At 37.2% G+C, this 16,139-nt stretch overlaps 1 pseudogene; it reads right to left on the reverse strand.

Annotated features, from left to right (window-relative positions):
- Window positions 1-294: 294 nt before the first annotated feature.
- LOC109112459 lies at window positions 295-6,836 on the reverse strand (annotated as a pseudogene).
- Between the last annotated feature and the right edge of the window lie 9,303 nt (window positions 6,837-16,139).

Below are 16,139 nucleotides of genomic sequence, written 5' to 3' on the forward strand. Positions count from 1 at the left end.
ATGATCCTGTCTCTATCTCTCTCTTTTTCTCTTCTCTGTCTGTACCCTGCTGGGTTCTTCTCCCCTCCTGTCCTCCCCCGCCTTCTCGCGTCTGTGTCACAGCTGACTTCACTTCTCATTAAGATATTTCCCCTACCAGCCTGCATATTCTCATACTTGCCTTGTTATCTGGGCTACTTCTACCCTCTCGTTCTCGTGTCTCTTTGTCAGATTGTTACTCCTAATGAAGCTGTTGCCGTCTGCACAAGAGATTGAGTCTTGTCACCTGTCCTGTCCGGTCTAATCGGGGTTAGGTTAGTCTTCTGCTATCCCTGCCCGTTCGTCTCTGTGCTCACACCCCTTTGCACCCCACAGAACCTTTACCTTCTGTCCAACGCCGCGGCCTCCCCCCGAGTCCCCCCGCTCTGCGAGCTCCGATCCCCGGATCTCCCCTGAGTCCCCGGTCAAGCCGTCCGCCTCGCCAGCCTGCTGGTTGTTCCAGCCACAGAGGGTCTCCTGTGTTACTTATTACCCAGCCTGCGGGTCTGCCTTGGTTTTCACCTTTTGTACTCCTTATTTGGATTTTCCTGTGGCTTTCCTTTGTTTGATTAAAGACTGTCATTTTGCCCTCGCATTTGAGTCCTCTCCCTTCAATACCCATCACAGTGGGTAGCTAGAAAGCTTAAAATTAAGATTTTTGCCTTTTAAAATAACTTTAAAATTCAAATGTATTGCAAATTCAGGGATTTACATCAATTATTCCTTACATAATCTTAATTTAAGTGATGAAGGGTTTTGAATCTCTAACAGTAATCAGTGCTGAGTACTACTGTAAGTTTAACCCTGCCTGCTTTAAATGTTTCAAAATGATTAACAGTTGAAAACATTTGTTAGAAAGGTAGATGACAGATTGTGAAGCAGCTGGTATGTCAAAGCACTTTACCGTGTTTACGTTTCCAGGAGTTGGGCATTCTCCTGGCCGGGAATGTGTGTTTGAGATGATTTTAAACTAATTTAGACTGAACACATAATTTAGTAAATGTTTATTTTAGTAGGGAGGTTACTTAAGGCATCATAAGTACAGACAGACATACAGTGGTTTGGTTTGTTAGTCTTTGCATGCATGCTCAAACAGATAAAATTCTAACAGTTAAAATATTTGATCAGTTTAACATAATTGTAGATACTTTGTATGAAGAATAAAAAAGCATCTATTGACAATACAGCTTTTCTTTCATAGCAGCCCTAGCCTACACAGAATATCAGCAGGTCTACCTAATGCCCCAGCATACTAAATCAATCCAAACATCACTGCATAGGCTTAACTAACATCTGCCCACCAATAATAATAATAATTAAAAAAAAATTAGCCTTCAAGGGATGCATCCCACTTCACATGTATTAGTCATAAATCATTAAATATGAAGATTTTTCAAAACAAATACAAAAGTGACATAAATGTGTAGTTAGTTTCAGTCTGCATTACACACAAACATCTATAAAGTACCGTAACATTGTTCTGTCAACATATCATTAGTCATGTTATTAATGATAAAATTAGTGAGAAATTATGTAATTAGTGCTTATGAATTATGCATGCTTATGTATCTAATGACATTTAATCATTTGAAAAGAAAATGTTTATAATGCAATCAAAGAACAATGTAGTATAACCAGTATTAAATACTGTATAATTATGAACAAAACATATTTTAGAACTCCTTAAAATCCCCCGTTTTTATGACACAACTTTGAAATTCAGCTTCTGTCTCATATAATGAATAGAACGGTCTAAAGATGGAACAAATAAGTTCCATCCTAGGCATGGTAATGATCATGTTCAACATCTGCTTTAGGACAAAACAGTACAGATATATATATAATATATATATATATATATATATATATATATACATATATTATATATATATATATTATATAATCGCACACTTCAATCGGTGCATGAAAACACTTCAAACTATACAAAAAACCTTCAAATGATATTGTGTGTAATAAATAAGTTACTAATAGAATAATTACTGACCTATAATTCTGCATAACACATATAGACATCTGACTGTTGACTTGAGTAAACATTTAAAACACAGATAATGAAGATCTGACATTATTGGCAGTATCTTCAGATTTCAGAGCACAGTACCATTTGAAGCAGATAACTGCAATAATTCCTACACCATTACGTCTAACTAATATAGTGAAAATACACTTTTGAGGTAAAGTGAATGTATATCCTATTCAAGACGTCAGCATCAGTCCTTATAAATCCCGTCATGTTACTTTGGCTTCCAAAAGGTTACTAACGGAGAGCTCAAATATAACGAAATGCTCATAGTGAACTGCAGCATTAAAAAGTACTCTAGAAGAAAAACTAAAGGTGTAACATTTCAAAATGTCAAAAGTGGCGGTGTAGGTAATGGCGTTTCGACAGATCCTGGACTTCACTGTCTTCTTATTATTGCATTAAAGATATAAAGTACAGCATTCTTTTCCCTGGAGTTTTAGATTAAAATGCACTTTGGGTTTTGGCAGCAAGGCAAGACAGACAGGAAGTGTACGTCGAGAGAGAAAGAAGGGAAAACAAAAGAGATGCCGTGTGGAAGATACAGTAAAAGGAAAATAAATGAACTGTCACAGATGGAGGAGAGAGAGTGTCGGAGAATTTCTTCAACCAGTACGGGCCACCTACAGAGGAAGAGACATTCTGTCAGTTATATCAATTATGCATGTGAGAATATGCACACAAAATAAATTCATGATCATGTGAATGACGACATTTTCTGCATTCACTTAAAATACAAAAATAGATTGTTTGAAATACTGAAATACGGTTTTTTACCTGGGGAAATGCTGACCCCAGTTAGTTTTTCTCAATGGTTTCGGGGCAGTCTGGTCATGATGTCAAGCACTTCACCTGTCAGCTTGGCTGCACCAATCTCTGAACCTCCACTGGAAACCATGGTGACCTTATTGGCAGCTGACAGGGGCTTACTGATCTCCTCTGCCATCTAATGGATAGAAAGAACACAATTAACCATCAATATAGTACTTCAACTTAAACTGCTTTTTCTCTATGCAGGATCATCTCTTGCAAGATGATTACTATTTTTGCAGTACAATGCAAAAATCTTTGATGAGGTTTGGAAATAAATGTCTGGATTTGTTTGGACCTGGAGTGCAAGTTTTGATGAAAAAATCTGGCCTACACATTAGAATAAAAAAATGTTTCTCCTCCAGCAGCATGTCCACCATCGCTCTTCCTTCCTGTAGTTTCTGGAAGGCCTCGGCCTTCTTAGCCATCTGCTCGGCTTCGGCACGACCTCTAGCCTCCACAGCGTATGCTTCGGCCTCTCCTCTCATCTGCAGAGACACAGTATGTATAACACAAACTATTTTGTTTTGAATATAGCCAAGATGGCTGATCACTTACTTTGATAGATTCGGCCTCAGCTTCTGCCTCCATGATTAGCTGAAGACTGTTGGAGAGCACAAAATGACCAGATGGTGTCAGACAGAGAACTCTTTACAGTCAAAACCTAATTATTAACATATATGAACAACTATTGATTTAAAAATATTAATACAAGCGGAGCCATTTTTGCAATTCAGTATGGTGACATTAGTGTGGAAATTACACACTTTTTAAGACAAAATCAACTGGTGAATATTTGTGGAGTATAACCATCATGTTTTATGGGATTTTAAAACCAACAGGGCTCTCACCGTTCAGCTTCCGCCAGTTTCTCTCCAGCCGGTATCGCTCAGCATCGGCTGGTTTCTTGACTTTGGCCTCCAGCTCTTTCTCCTTGCGTGTGATCTCCTGTTCTTGCAGCATGATTTGCTGCGAGCGCTCCACCACCATCACCTGCATCTTCTCCTCTTCGATCTGCTGCTTTGTCTTCGCCACCTAATGCAACAGTTACACAGGAGGATGAAGATTTACTGAATAAATGTAAGTAAATTTAAATTCTTTTTTACCCACACAATTATGTCACAGTTATGTTTCTACAATTAAAGGGACAGATCATCCAAGTATGTATTTTTTTTATTCTGCTGAACACAATAGAATATATTTGTGACCCTGGAGCACAAAAGCAGTCTTAAGTCGCTGGGGTATATTTGTAGCAATAGCCAAAAATACATTGTATGGGTCAAAATTATAAATTTGTCCTTTTATGCCAAAAATCATTAGGATATTAAGTAAAGATCATGTTCCATGAAGGTATTTTGTAAATTTCCTACCATAAATATATAAAAACTTAATTTTTGATTAGTAATATGCATTGTTCTGAACTTCATGTGGACAACTGTAAAGGCGATTTTCTCAGTATTTAGATTTTTTGCACCCTCAGATTCCAGATTTTCAAATAGTTGTATCTCAGCCAAATATTGTCAGATCCTAACAAACCATACATCAATGGAAAAACTATTTATTCAGCTTTCAGATGATGTACAAATCAACTTCTCATCTCTCAAGTTTTTGTGGTCCCAGGGTCACATTTCAGATTGATAACCATGGTGATTTCATGGTACTTTTTGTCCATACAGTGGTAATCAATATGAACCAAAACCGTTCCACAGAATAAAGAAAGTCTTACAGGTTTGGAACAACATAGCAGGGGACTAAATGATGACAGAATTGACATTTTTGATTGGAATTTTGCTTTATCATAAATTAAATGAAGTCTCTTTCACCAATGCTGAATCTTCTTTCACAAAAATGGTTTAGCTTAACAGGTTGTAGTTTGTGTTTACTACCTGGAGCTGATAGGCCATTTCAGATGACTGAATGCTTTTTGGTGAAGACATTCAATGGCGTAGACCAGCCTTCTTCATCTCGTAGTCTCTCTGAGCCTTAGCTCATTAGCCTCGATCTTCATTCGTGTTACTGAGCAGAATACCTTCATTCCTGAGCAAAATACCTTTCTGTATAGCATTGGCCTCCTACAGGAGAGAAAAAAGAGAGAAATGAGAGAGAGACGTTAACAGGGAATGCTCAGTGAGATTTAAAAAACATGTTGTATTTGGAAAAGGAGTTCAGGAAAGGCTCACCCTGATCACTGCATCTCTTTTGTTCCTTGGCTTCTCCAATCCGTGCATCCTTCTGCACTTGTGCCGTACGGGCCTTTTCCCAAAGAGTGCAGGTAATCCTGAAAGAAAAAACCTTGATTTCACCGCTCTCACAGATCTTTCTTATATATTTAAAGCATTTAAATTATTAAAGGGGACAGATATTTACTAACAGCTCGATCCAACACTAACCCTCTTTTACACTACTGTCATGATTTACTAAAGAGACGCAATGAAAAGGACACATTATTTTTTGCTAACCTTACTGTAGGAGGAGAATATTTAAATGAATCATGCTATGTGATTTACTAAGGTCTGTGGTAGTCAGTTTACTAGTAATTGCACCCAGAAAAAATCCTTAACCCATTTTGCACCTGTGTTGTTTGTAGATTGATGCAACATGATTATCATCCGCTTCCACATGTTTGCAACCCTATGCTTTTTTGTGCTGCTCTTGGTAGATTGCAGCGGTCATTATGAAGACTGCATTTTGTTCCAGGAAATCATCTGCAGAAACTTCTATCTTCTCATCTGTGCTTTTGTTGGATTGTGTTTCTCATGCCTAATTGGCCTTGTTTAATAAGGTCGATAAAAACACAACACCACAAATGGATGGGCCTGACAGACCTGGTCATCGTGAACATCTTTGAGTGTGTAGCTGACCACACTGATGCCCATGTTGACGAGGTTCGTGATGAAGCCACCTTGAACACCTGCTCGGAGAACTTCTTGCGGTCTTTGTAGATCTCCTAAAGAACAAAGACAAAACCCACTTGCTTAGTTCCTTATTTGTAAAGAAATATCAAAGTCCCCATGCTCAGTGAAGTCAGGAAGATTTTAAATACTATATCTAGTTTTTACTGCGTGTTTGTGATGTTGCAGAGTGTAGTACATTTGAGAGGGTGAGCATTATCTGTGCCTTTTAACTATGTCTATTTACCTCCACGGTCAGGTGAGCAATCGATGGCTCTCTGGTGACCCTCCAGTGTTTAGCCAAGGCGATGTGCGCAATCTCATTCTCTGAACTTTCCCCAGAAACATCTGACCATGACTGTGCAGCCAACATCTGCTTATTCTGCCCTTGAATCTTCATCTGTTGGAGAGAGTTCAGGTTCAGTTTAATCACATAACAATCAATTATTATTATTATACTTATTTTAATTTGTTTTTTTTTTTTTACAGAAAAGTTGTTAAAAACAGCACATATAATCGGGGACAAAAACATTTGTTTTATGGTAAATGAGACTGAAAGCAAAAAAAAAAAACAATACAGCGACAGTTCTGAGTTTTTCTGAAGAACCTGCTTTGGAATCTTGTTTAGCTGCAGCTATATTTAGAGTCTGTGATGGACAGTTAACCTTGATGTGGTGCGATTCCAGTGACAGAGATGGGCACTCCATGACGTGTGTAGACTTTATCACTCTTTACATTCAGCGTCAGGGTGTTCAAAGAGATCCTGTGGGGGAAGAGAGAGAAAAGGCTGAGATTTGTTAATGCAAACCATGCCACCACATATACACAAACACAGAGACTGGATGATAACCTTTGTATCTGCTGAACGCATGGCGAGAATATAACAAACACTCTCCCGCCAGAGATCATGACGGGTGGAGAGCGCCGAAACCTGAGACAGGGAGTCACATCACACACGTGAACATGATTTCATGATTTCTACTGAAAATATCTCTCTAACGTATTTCTGAGATGTTTAGTCTTACCCGACACCACCATTGCTTCATTGGGGCCGCAAGTGTAAAACATTTTCACACTATGGAGAAACCAAGAGGAATGGAGAAGAGCAGAACACTATTAAAATCACTTGAGAACCATATGCGCAGGGAAAAAAGCAAGTCAGTATGGATTAATTTTTTCACATAACAACAACTGTTATTATTATAGATATATATAATATATATATATATAGTATAAAGATATAGCTATATATATGTTGTGTGTGTGTGTGTTTGTGTGTGTGTACATATTTTTTCTATAACTGATGGGGACTTAAACCTGAATACACACCAACTCATGAGGACTTGTGTCCCCATGGAAGCTTCTAAATAATACAGGATAAGTTTTTTTTTTTTTTTTCTGAGATTGTAAAAATGCAAAAAGTTTTCTGTGAGGTTCGGTTTTAGGTGTAGGATTGGTGTACAGTTTGTACAGTATAAAAACAATTAGGCCTATGAGAGTACCCCCCACAAAGGATAGTGAACCAGACGGTGTGTGTGTGTGATTGTGTTGTGTGTGTGTGTACTTACCAAATATGCTGAAACGCAGAAAGTGAAAATATCTTATTTATATAGGGGGTCCAATAACTCAAATAAATTAAGGAAATAAAATGAAATCTATTCAAACGACCTGAAATCGAATTCTGTTTAAAGTATGTATTTACTAGTGTATACAGAATGGCACAATATGCTTACAATCTGCATCATAAACCCAGTAATGCCTTTGAAGTAGTATCGATTGATTGATGCGTGTTCGCTTCTGGGCAACGGTGGGGCTTGTGGTAGCTTTTATTAAATACACATTTACTGATACATTTCTGGAGAAAAAGCATCCAAGTCTATTAACTTATTAAATTGTAGCCTACTAAGTGTAACAGATTGTCAAATAAAAGCATCTCTCCCGTTGTTATTCATAAATAGTTTTGATTTAAATACATATTAGCCTACATACATTTACGATTTTTTTAATAGGCTATTGCATTTATTTTTTTATTTATTAATTTTGGACGGTGGAGATGTCTAAGCGCGCAGCGTGCATTAGGAGGTGTTCCTATACTGTCATTGAGTAATATAATAACATTAAAACCAAGTACATTTTGCCTGTTATCTCAGCCTACTGAAGCAACATCATCAGACTGCACTGTTCTAAAGTCAGAACGGGAGAAATAACAGATAAAAACAATAACATCGCCTTCAAACTTCGCAACATGGTATCGGGCGATTGTTTTACATAGCAGGCACGACAGACCTAATAGCTATTGGAACGCGCGTGCACAGGAACCTCATGACGTCAGAAAAACTCTTACCGTTGGATGAAGGGATAGAAAATAGTAATTCGAGGTAGACTAACAGCACGATACTGGGTGCTTTTCAACAATGCGTAAAGGCGCAGTAATCCGCGGCTGTGACTATAGCATGGGTTATGGTGACGGATAGATGATGATGATGATGATTTAGCCCCGCCCGGACACGCAGCCCGACTGGCGCCATCTCATGGATCACTCTTCCCAGGTGTGGAGCACGCGTTCGCATGGGTCTGTGTGTGGCACTATATCCTATGGCCACTACATGTGAAATCAGTTTGCAGATTTACGTTTGCGGTATTGGAGCACAGGAATGCGATTAATCGATGAATCCCATCACCACCTCAAATTGAGAATCCAATCAACATCTATTTTGTGAAATAGGGTCTGTTCACACATAAGTAATTTTTTTTTTCGCATTTCACTTTTTAGTTAAACATGCTCCTAAACGTCTTTGACAGTTGCTCCTTTTATTTATTGCATTATTAGAATTCAAATACGAAAGGAAACAAACTGAATACAGAACACCATGAGGGCAATCCAGATGGAGAGAGGGAAAAAACTATATTATAACGAAATATTTTTGACGTGACCGACAATAGAAAACTGTAGAATCAGAACCATTATTTTGCAGCTGTGTTTTAAATCTTTAGTTATAGCTTCCGTGGATATGGGATTTCCCAATCATACACATAAATTTTAAGACGTCATCTAACTCCTTATACATCAGAAAATATCAGAAGTGCGAAAAGACCTTAACGATGGAAATGAACTACAGAAGCGGTGGAAGTAGCTTAGAAATAGGAGGCGCTTTAATGAAGCCCGAGGTGGAACAGAAATAAATAATGCTGAACTAGATGTCCTTTCCCTCTTGGAGAAGGGAGCAGAGTGGAGAAATATGGTTAAACTGACTTCGAAGCTACTTAAATTACAAGTGTGATAATGAATGTAATGATTTTAAAGACTGTTGCTCCGTGTGTCTTTTCAGCTTGTCGTGCAGTAAGTTTAACTATTTAAAAACCTGTACACAATCCTGCAATTTAAATCCCAGCTGTCATAATAATTTAAACACGCTGAACACAATGTATGGAGTTTGAATACATACTTTGTATTGTATAGGCTTTCATGTTGCTTTGCTACATATTTTAATAGACTTTCTCCTTCTGTGGTGAACTAATGTCGATAGTGGCTTATGTTAGAGCTCGCTTCGTAACTTATAGCATAAGCGATAATGTGCCCACACCTGAGGAAGTACATAATAGGCCCGGATAGGCATACTGAGCTGCCATAGATGAGGTTGCCATTCAGTTTCGTTCAGGCGGTGGTCAGATCTACTTGAGAGGGTATGCGTTAGCAAGAAATAATGTGATGGACAAAATAAATGCTAAATAATAATTATATTCACATGAATTTAAAAGTTGTTTAACTAATGTTATTTTTATAGCCTACTTACTTTTAACGAAGAGAGATTTTTTGTGTTTAAGAAAAGATACATAACTTATTTGGGGGAAAGCCAATAAAGCTTGTTTGTGAAATTTAGCTACTGTAACAGGCGGCTGAGCAACAAATCAGCATATTAGAATGAATTCTGAAAATGATTATAGATATAACATTCACAGCTGAGAGAAGATGAGACCATTATTATTGATATTTTTGTATTTAGACACTGAATCACAATTAAAACATTACACAGAATTATTCATAATTCTGTTTCCAAGTGTGTAGCTGAAAAAAAGTCAGCATCCTCATAAGTGTGTCAATGCATTTCAAAATCTGTTTTTCTTCTTCTAGACTGTGCACTAGAGAGTGTGGTGAAATATGAAGACACGTATCATATTCCAATCAACCCTTCGATTGGTCTGTACTCCCTTGAGTTCAGGCCTGAAGCTCAAACTGCATTTTACCAGACCACAGAAGAGCCGCCTGTGCTGGTTCTCAACCAGACCGGCATCCCCATGCAAGAGCACCGCCTCACTGTGTGCGAGAAGAGGGTCAACCTCCATCTGGTTACCGGAGCTGACGTGGGCAGCTACGCCATCGTGGACAGTGACGAAAAGGTTAGAATGAGGGCCTGCCTCAACATTGAAAGGTGAAAAAAATCAGTGTTTGTGAGTGCATTATATGAGGAGACTGTTTCAGCAGGCCTAGATGACTAATGTGCCAAAGTCTTGAAATAGTGTAAAAGACAGAAAATAAAAGATCAAAAATAGGACAAGCGGCTAAGTAGACTCACATTGTCAGACTTTAATCTATCAGTATTGATTTTGGTCCACATTGCAGCTTATTGCCAAGAACAGTTTACTTAGAAAAAGGACCATCTGACCATATAAAGTGAAAAGCACAATTTAATGTGACATTTTGGCAGGATAAATCTAAAATCAGCCCTAAAACAAAGCTGAACATACAGATTTCGGGTACTGGCACAATGATGGGGATATCAGTATTGACAATAATACATAATAAATGCTTATTATTACCAATAATAATAATAATAATAATAATAACAAAATACATTTATTATATTATAACATTAATAATACTTATACTATTAATAAAAGGTTGTAGAATAATAAATTTCTATTTTGATATATTAACTACAATAAAAATAGTATTCTACTCACCATCTATAGATATCTACAAGGCCCTTATACTAAGACATCTAGTGGAATATGCAGTTCTAAGTTTTAAGTTAGCCTTCATTTAGGTGTTATTATATACTATATGCGGTGATGTTTTATTATTTACCATGTACAAGTGAACATTTAATATAGTGTTATATACAAATTCTCCCTCCCATGTCGAAAAATAATCCATAACGAAAATAATATTAAATGATCTACCCTTTATCATCTTCTGTTAAATGTTTTCTATGATATCGTTCTTAGGAATCATGTGACTTGCTTCCCGGAGTACCTTAGTGGGGGTTTTGTGGGGGGATCTTAGCGGTTCTCCTGTTGGGAACTCTCATTTTAATTTCTTTTTTCACTTGATCTATTCAGGCTTCCATGATCTTTGACCACTTGGAATTGTAATTATCAATTGGGAACATCAATGGCTTGGTGTACTAACATGATTATTTCCGTACAATGCCAGTCGGATTCCCCGTCTTATGCCCCCCTTCGGTTTTTTCTGGCCTCGTACTCTTGTACCTGTAATGTTCAAAAGTGATGGTGAGTCCATCTAGTGCACATTAATAATTTTTTTTAAAGAAAGATGTCCTTCATTCATTCGCCTAATTACGCGGTTTACATTGCACTTGTACAATACAATCTAGTTTATTCCTTATTCCTATTTGAAAACAAAATTAATGATGTGAACTATCAGACATGAAAACTTTTTTAGAGCCTAGGATAGCAACGCGCGATAAAAATTTGCGAATACAGCTCTCTTAAATCTTAGCGAGCAGCGTTATCTCAGTCTTTCACATATCTCATCCAAGTCGGTATTGATGAGAAATAATTTTGACAAGATTTATACACCGAATGGGTTGTAACTGTGCGGCTTCCGTAAGCCAGGCTGGTCTCAGTAAGATATTTATTTGTCCTCAGAAAAACAAAGTCAAAATTAGCAATTAAATAAAACGAGAAACTTCTTTGCCATTTTCTTGTGGGAAAGTGTTGTTCAGTTTGTATATTATTTTTTCTGTTTTATGTCTGCTTAAAAGATACTTTAGAACTTTGACCCCTAGATAACTACCCCTAACAGCGCTCTAAAAATATTCTAATTTAAATAAAGCTATTCTCTTATATCTGTAGTGCTTTTTATGTCCCAAAAAAAAATCACTTATACATTTATTTATCATAATTTATTTGTTTTTAAAGTAAAAAACTATTCCTGAATCTTGAAATCCGTTATTACCCCCTTTTTACACTATGGAGAGAAAACGTGTTAAAAGCATAATGCTGCAGTACTTTACGAAAATATTCCCTTTTTTTGATGTACTTGCAAATCATCGCGTTGTCCACTGTTGTGGTTTCTTTGTATACGGTTACCTATTTTCACAGTATCTGTCTATTCAAGTTATAATCTGCTCCTACTATAGACGTGTTATTTTAGGTTGAATGATTGTATTCCTTGAGTTTCACACTAACCACATTTGTTTGGCAAAAAAGAGGGTTTTGTATTGATGGTTGCTCATATACACTTTCCATGCTGCGTTGCATGTCTCCCTCCTAAAGGATCGTCAACGGCGTCACCTGCGGGTGTGATTAGAGCTTGACAATTATGGTGTCGTACTTTTTACCCATCGTGCTAAACTTCATGAATCTGCTATTTGGTGTCTGCCTAATAGCACAACGGGGAGACAAAGTCTTTCCGGTCACTCTTAGTGACATGTGTATTCTGCTCCGTTATTCCCTTCAGTTTCCTCTCAGTTACCTCCTGAGATGAGATAGCTTCTAGGTGTATTGCACGTGATCTGCTAGTTTTGAACTCTTAATAGGACAATAGGTATAACAGGTACATACACACTGGGCATCTTTAAAGGCCCTTCTGCCGTGTTAAACCACCCAGCAAATATATATGGAGCCGTGAATAATATTTCCTGGTGTCTATCTGTGCCGTTTGTATGCTGCTGTGGTGAATGTGTATTGTGTGGTTGGAAAGATGTAAGAAACAAAGGGTCCAGATCTTCTAACATAGCGTGTTCACTTAGGGTCAATGAGTTCCGGTTCTTTCTGCAATTACTTTTTTTAATGAACACAATATAAACAAAAACTGAGTGCTATGCAGCGGTCCATTCCCTAAGAGCTCTGTTTAGCCAGATACTGCTCTTTCACGCCACTATACAGAGTTTTTCTTAAATATTCAGTCATTGAGAACATGTCGTAGTTGTCAATTGTACCCCAATTTTGTTTTGCCTCCGCTCTGAGCGGGGTGTGAGAGTCAGGAAATATTTTGATGTTTAAAAAGTACCAGAGAATGAAATCACGGACGCAGCAGACCCCCTGACTACCAAACACCCTTTTTTGCATCCCCTCTCCGGGGGCCACGCTCCTTCTGAAAATCCCATCTGTTCCACACATAGACAGCGTCAACTTTTTTTTATGTCTCTATTCAGCATCAGTGTTGAATTGTCATTTAGCAGACACGCTCTTACGAGTAATTCAGCTAGTTAGGATAACAGGGTGGTGTGCAATTAAGCAGCCTCATGTTGCAAAAAGATAATAAACCACTTGGGAAGAGAGCAACTTCTGTTTGTGCTACGTGTATGTGTAAGGAGTGGAAAACATTACCATTAGAGTATAACCAATACATCCCTTTTGTATCTACTTTAATTAGATATATCATGAGTATACCATAAGCTCAAGATTCCCATGTTTGTTCATTCAAACAGTTATTCCACGTTGTCGGTCATTGGGAAAATGGGGTCCTAACTTTGCTTATGTGGGTGGTCTGCAAAGCTCTCACTGGGGAAAAACTTGAACCAAAAGGCAGCGTTTTATCGGAATTTTCCTTGCGGCGGAATGAAGCCACAGATGTAACATAAGTGTTTATGTCCGCGCTTGACTCAGTGAGCCGTAGTCGTTATCACATCTGTTAAAAATATTTGGCTTTCAGTGCATTCAGGTTTAATTCAAAACTTAATCTCTCAGGCTTATCAATTAAGTGGACAATTGCTGAACATGTGAAAACTCACAGTTTCGTCATAACATTTCCCAGTTTACCTGACCTGATACAAATTTCATGCTGCCTCTATCTCTACTGTACCACCGCCAGACAACTGCACACTATGCACAAAATTACATATAAGTCAAAGGTAGTTTGCTATAAACAGAAATAAATCTTAAGTCCGCCACGACTCTAGAAATTAATCGTTGACCAATGAAACAATGGAATTCATGATTGTTACCATAGTTGATCTGTAAAGTCACCTTGTCACTTCAAATGCACTTATAAAGAGTCACAAAGGGTTATGTACAGTTGTGTACGTGAGATGAGTGCACATGTGAAGGATCAGACAGTACATTCACGAAGGCAGCGTCTATTTGATGTTCTTCATCGCATTACACTCTGCAAGACGTATCTGTTCTGTGAAGATTTTTATGCTAGATTGACGATTTTAAACAAGCAAGATGCTTCAAGACTGAAATCGCTGTATACAGACATCTTGCGACATACGTGTGCTATCTATAGTCAGTCTTTGATTTTTTATGCTGGAATCATTTTGATTTGTCACAAAAGCATCAAAATACACAGTTACTTACACGCACTTTTAGTACTTTAAGTTAGGAAAATCATATCAAACTGCACTTTAGGAAGATACATTATCGTCCGTTCTAAAATCTGTTTCACATCATAATTTAGTTAGCGGAGTTGGTGTTAGAGGTGTATCCTCCAGATGTTTTAGCCCCCCCAATTACAGACAACAATCACAAGCCTTCGCAGTTCAGTCATGGGACACATAATAGTCTTCAAATATATAATATTATGGCCGTGGAGGAATGTGAGCTGCTGTAAATATTTTTTTTTTTGTAAACAGGTTCAAGTACCTGCATTTGTCTAATCCCCCACACTGACACTGATACTACAAAACATGGTAAAAGAACATGTCAGCGGGTTTGGAGGTATAGTGTGAAACATTCATTTATATACAAAGATTAATCCCTTAACTGTTCCCCTGTACTAGGCGTGAAATTTTAGTTTCCCACCCCCCCCTGCACTATCCAATACCCACTTAAATAGTTGTAATTATGAAACACTCTTCTTCCCCTGGAATACGACCCTAGAAAAACCAGCAGATATGTGGAAAAGTGGAATTTCAAAAGGCTTAAAGTATATGTTAAAAAGTTATAAAGTTTAACTTTACTGTGAAGAACCAGAAAATACATCCATGGGCTAATTTCTTTTTATATAAAAAATAAATGTTTCACAAACAGGATTTTTACTCTTAAAATTTGCTATAAAAAAATCCCAATTATGTTTCCCATCAATTTGAAGTGATATGAAAAAACTGAGTTGTCCTGTGAGATTTTATTTTAGGGCGGTTTATTCCCCACAAACAGCCACCCCGGGTTGCAATCCAAACTCCATGAAGTTTTTCAAAAGCTTTTTCGTCCAAAATGTCTAGATGTCTTGTTCGATGATTACTTCCTATCACAAAATACCCACTAAATATGGAATCCTCACTTAGACTCGACCGTTCCAATGATATGATTTTTGCAAGATTATAAAAAGTTTTGATTCTAAAAAGACCGTAATGCATTTTGTAATTATACATTTTCCAATTTTTAGATTCATGCACGATTCTTGGGCTTATAAGCTTTCAAATGAATATAAATTTATGATGATTACTAAAAGATTTTATAGAGAAAAAAGGACAACAAAAAAAAGAGCGCCAAGCGGTCCACAGGTTGGGACGTGACAGTTAAGGGAGTTAAAACAAACTCGTCACATGGACTCAAACACACAAGCTTTAGTGTGAAAAAGCCCTTGCTATGATTTTTATTTTATTATGAGACCCCCCACAGCACAGTATGCTGATTCACATGTGTGTGATGATGTTTTTCAGGTGGTTCATGAAGCTTATACTAGATTCACAGAGGATCCCACCATACAGTCCACATGGGAGAACAACACCAAAAACACAGAGGCTTGGATTAGATTAAGTGATTTTGTTTTTCTTTGGAAGTTAGTTAGTCTGCCAACATGATTTTAAAATTATAGTTCACCTAAAAATTAAAATGATCTCACCCTCATGTGATTCCAAATCAAGGCTATTCTTATTAACTAAAAATAAACATTTTGTTAATTGAAAACGCTAAAATGAAATTAAATGTATAAGTATTAGATGAAGAGAACCGTTAGACTGAGGAATGGAAATGAAAAATTAGAAAATATGCCCTTAAAAAGTTTAAGTACTGAGCTTGGATAATAAAAAATAAAACTGAAATCAATCAGGTTCAAACACTAAAATAGTAATATTTAAGGAAGAAACTAATTAATATAGACAAAATTATAATATGACTACATATAATAACGCATATGATATACAAAAAAAAAAGATGATACAAAACATTAAGAAACACTGTAATAGTAT

This window comes from Cyprinus carpio, chromosome A19, assembly GCF_018340385.1.
Source record: "Cyprinus carpio isolate SPL01 chromosome A19, ASM1834038v1, whole genome shotgun sequence".
Classification (NCBI taxonomy): domain Eukaryota; kingdom Metazoa; phylum Chordata; class Actinopteri; order Cypriniformes; family Cyprinidae; genus Cyprinus; species Cyprinus carpio.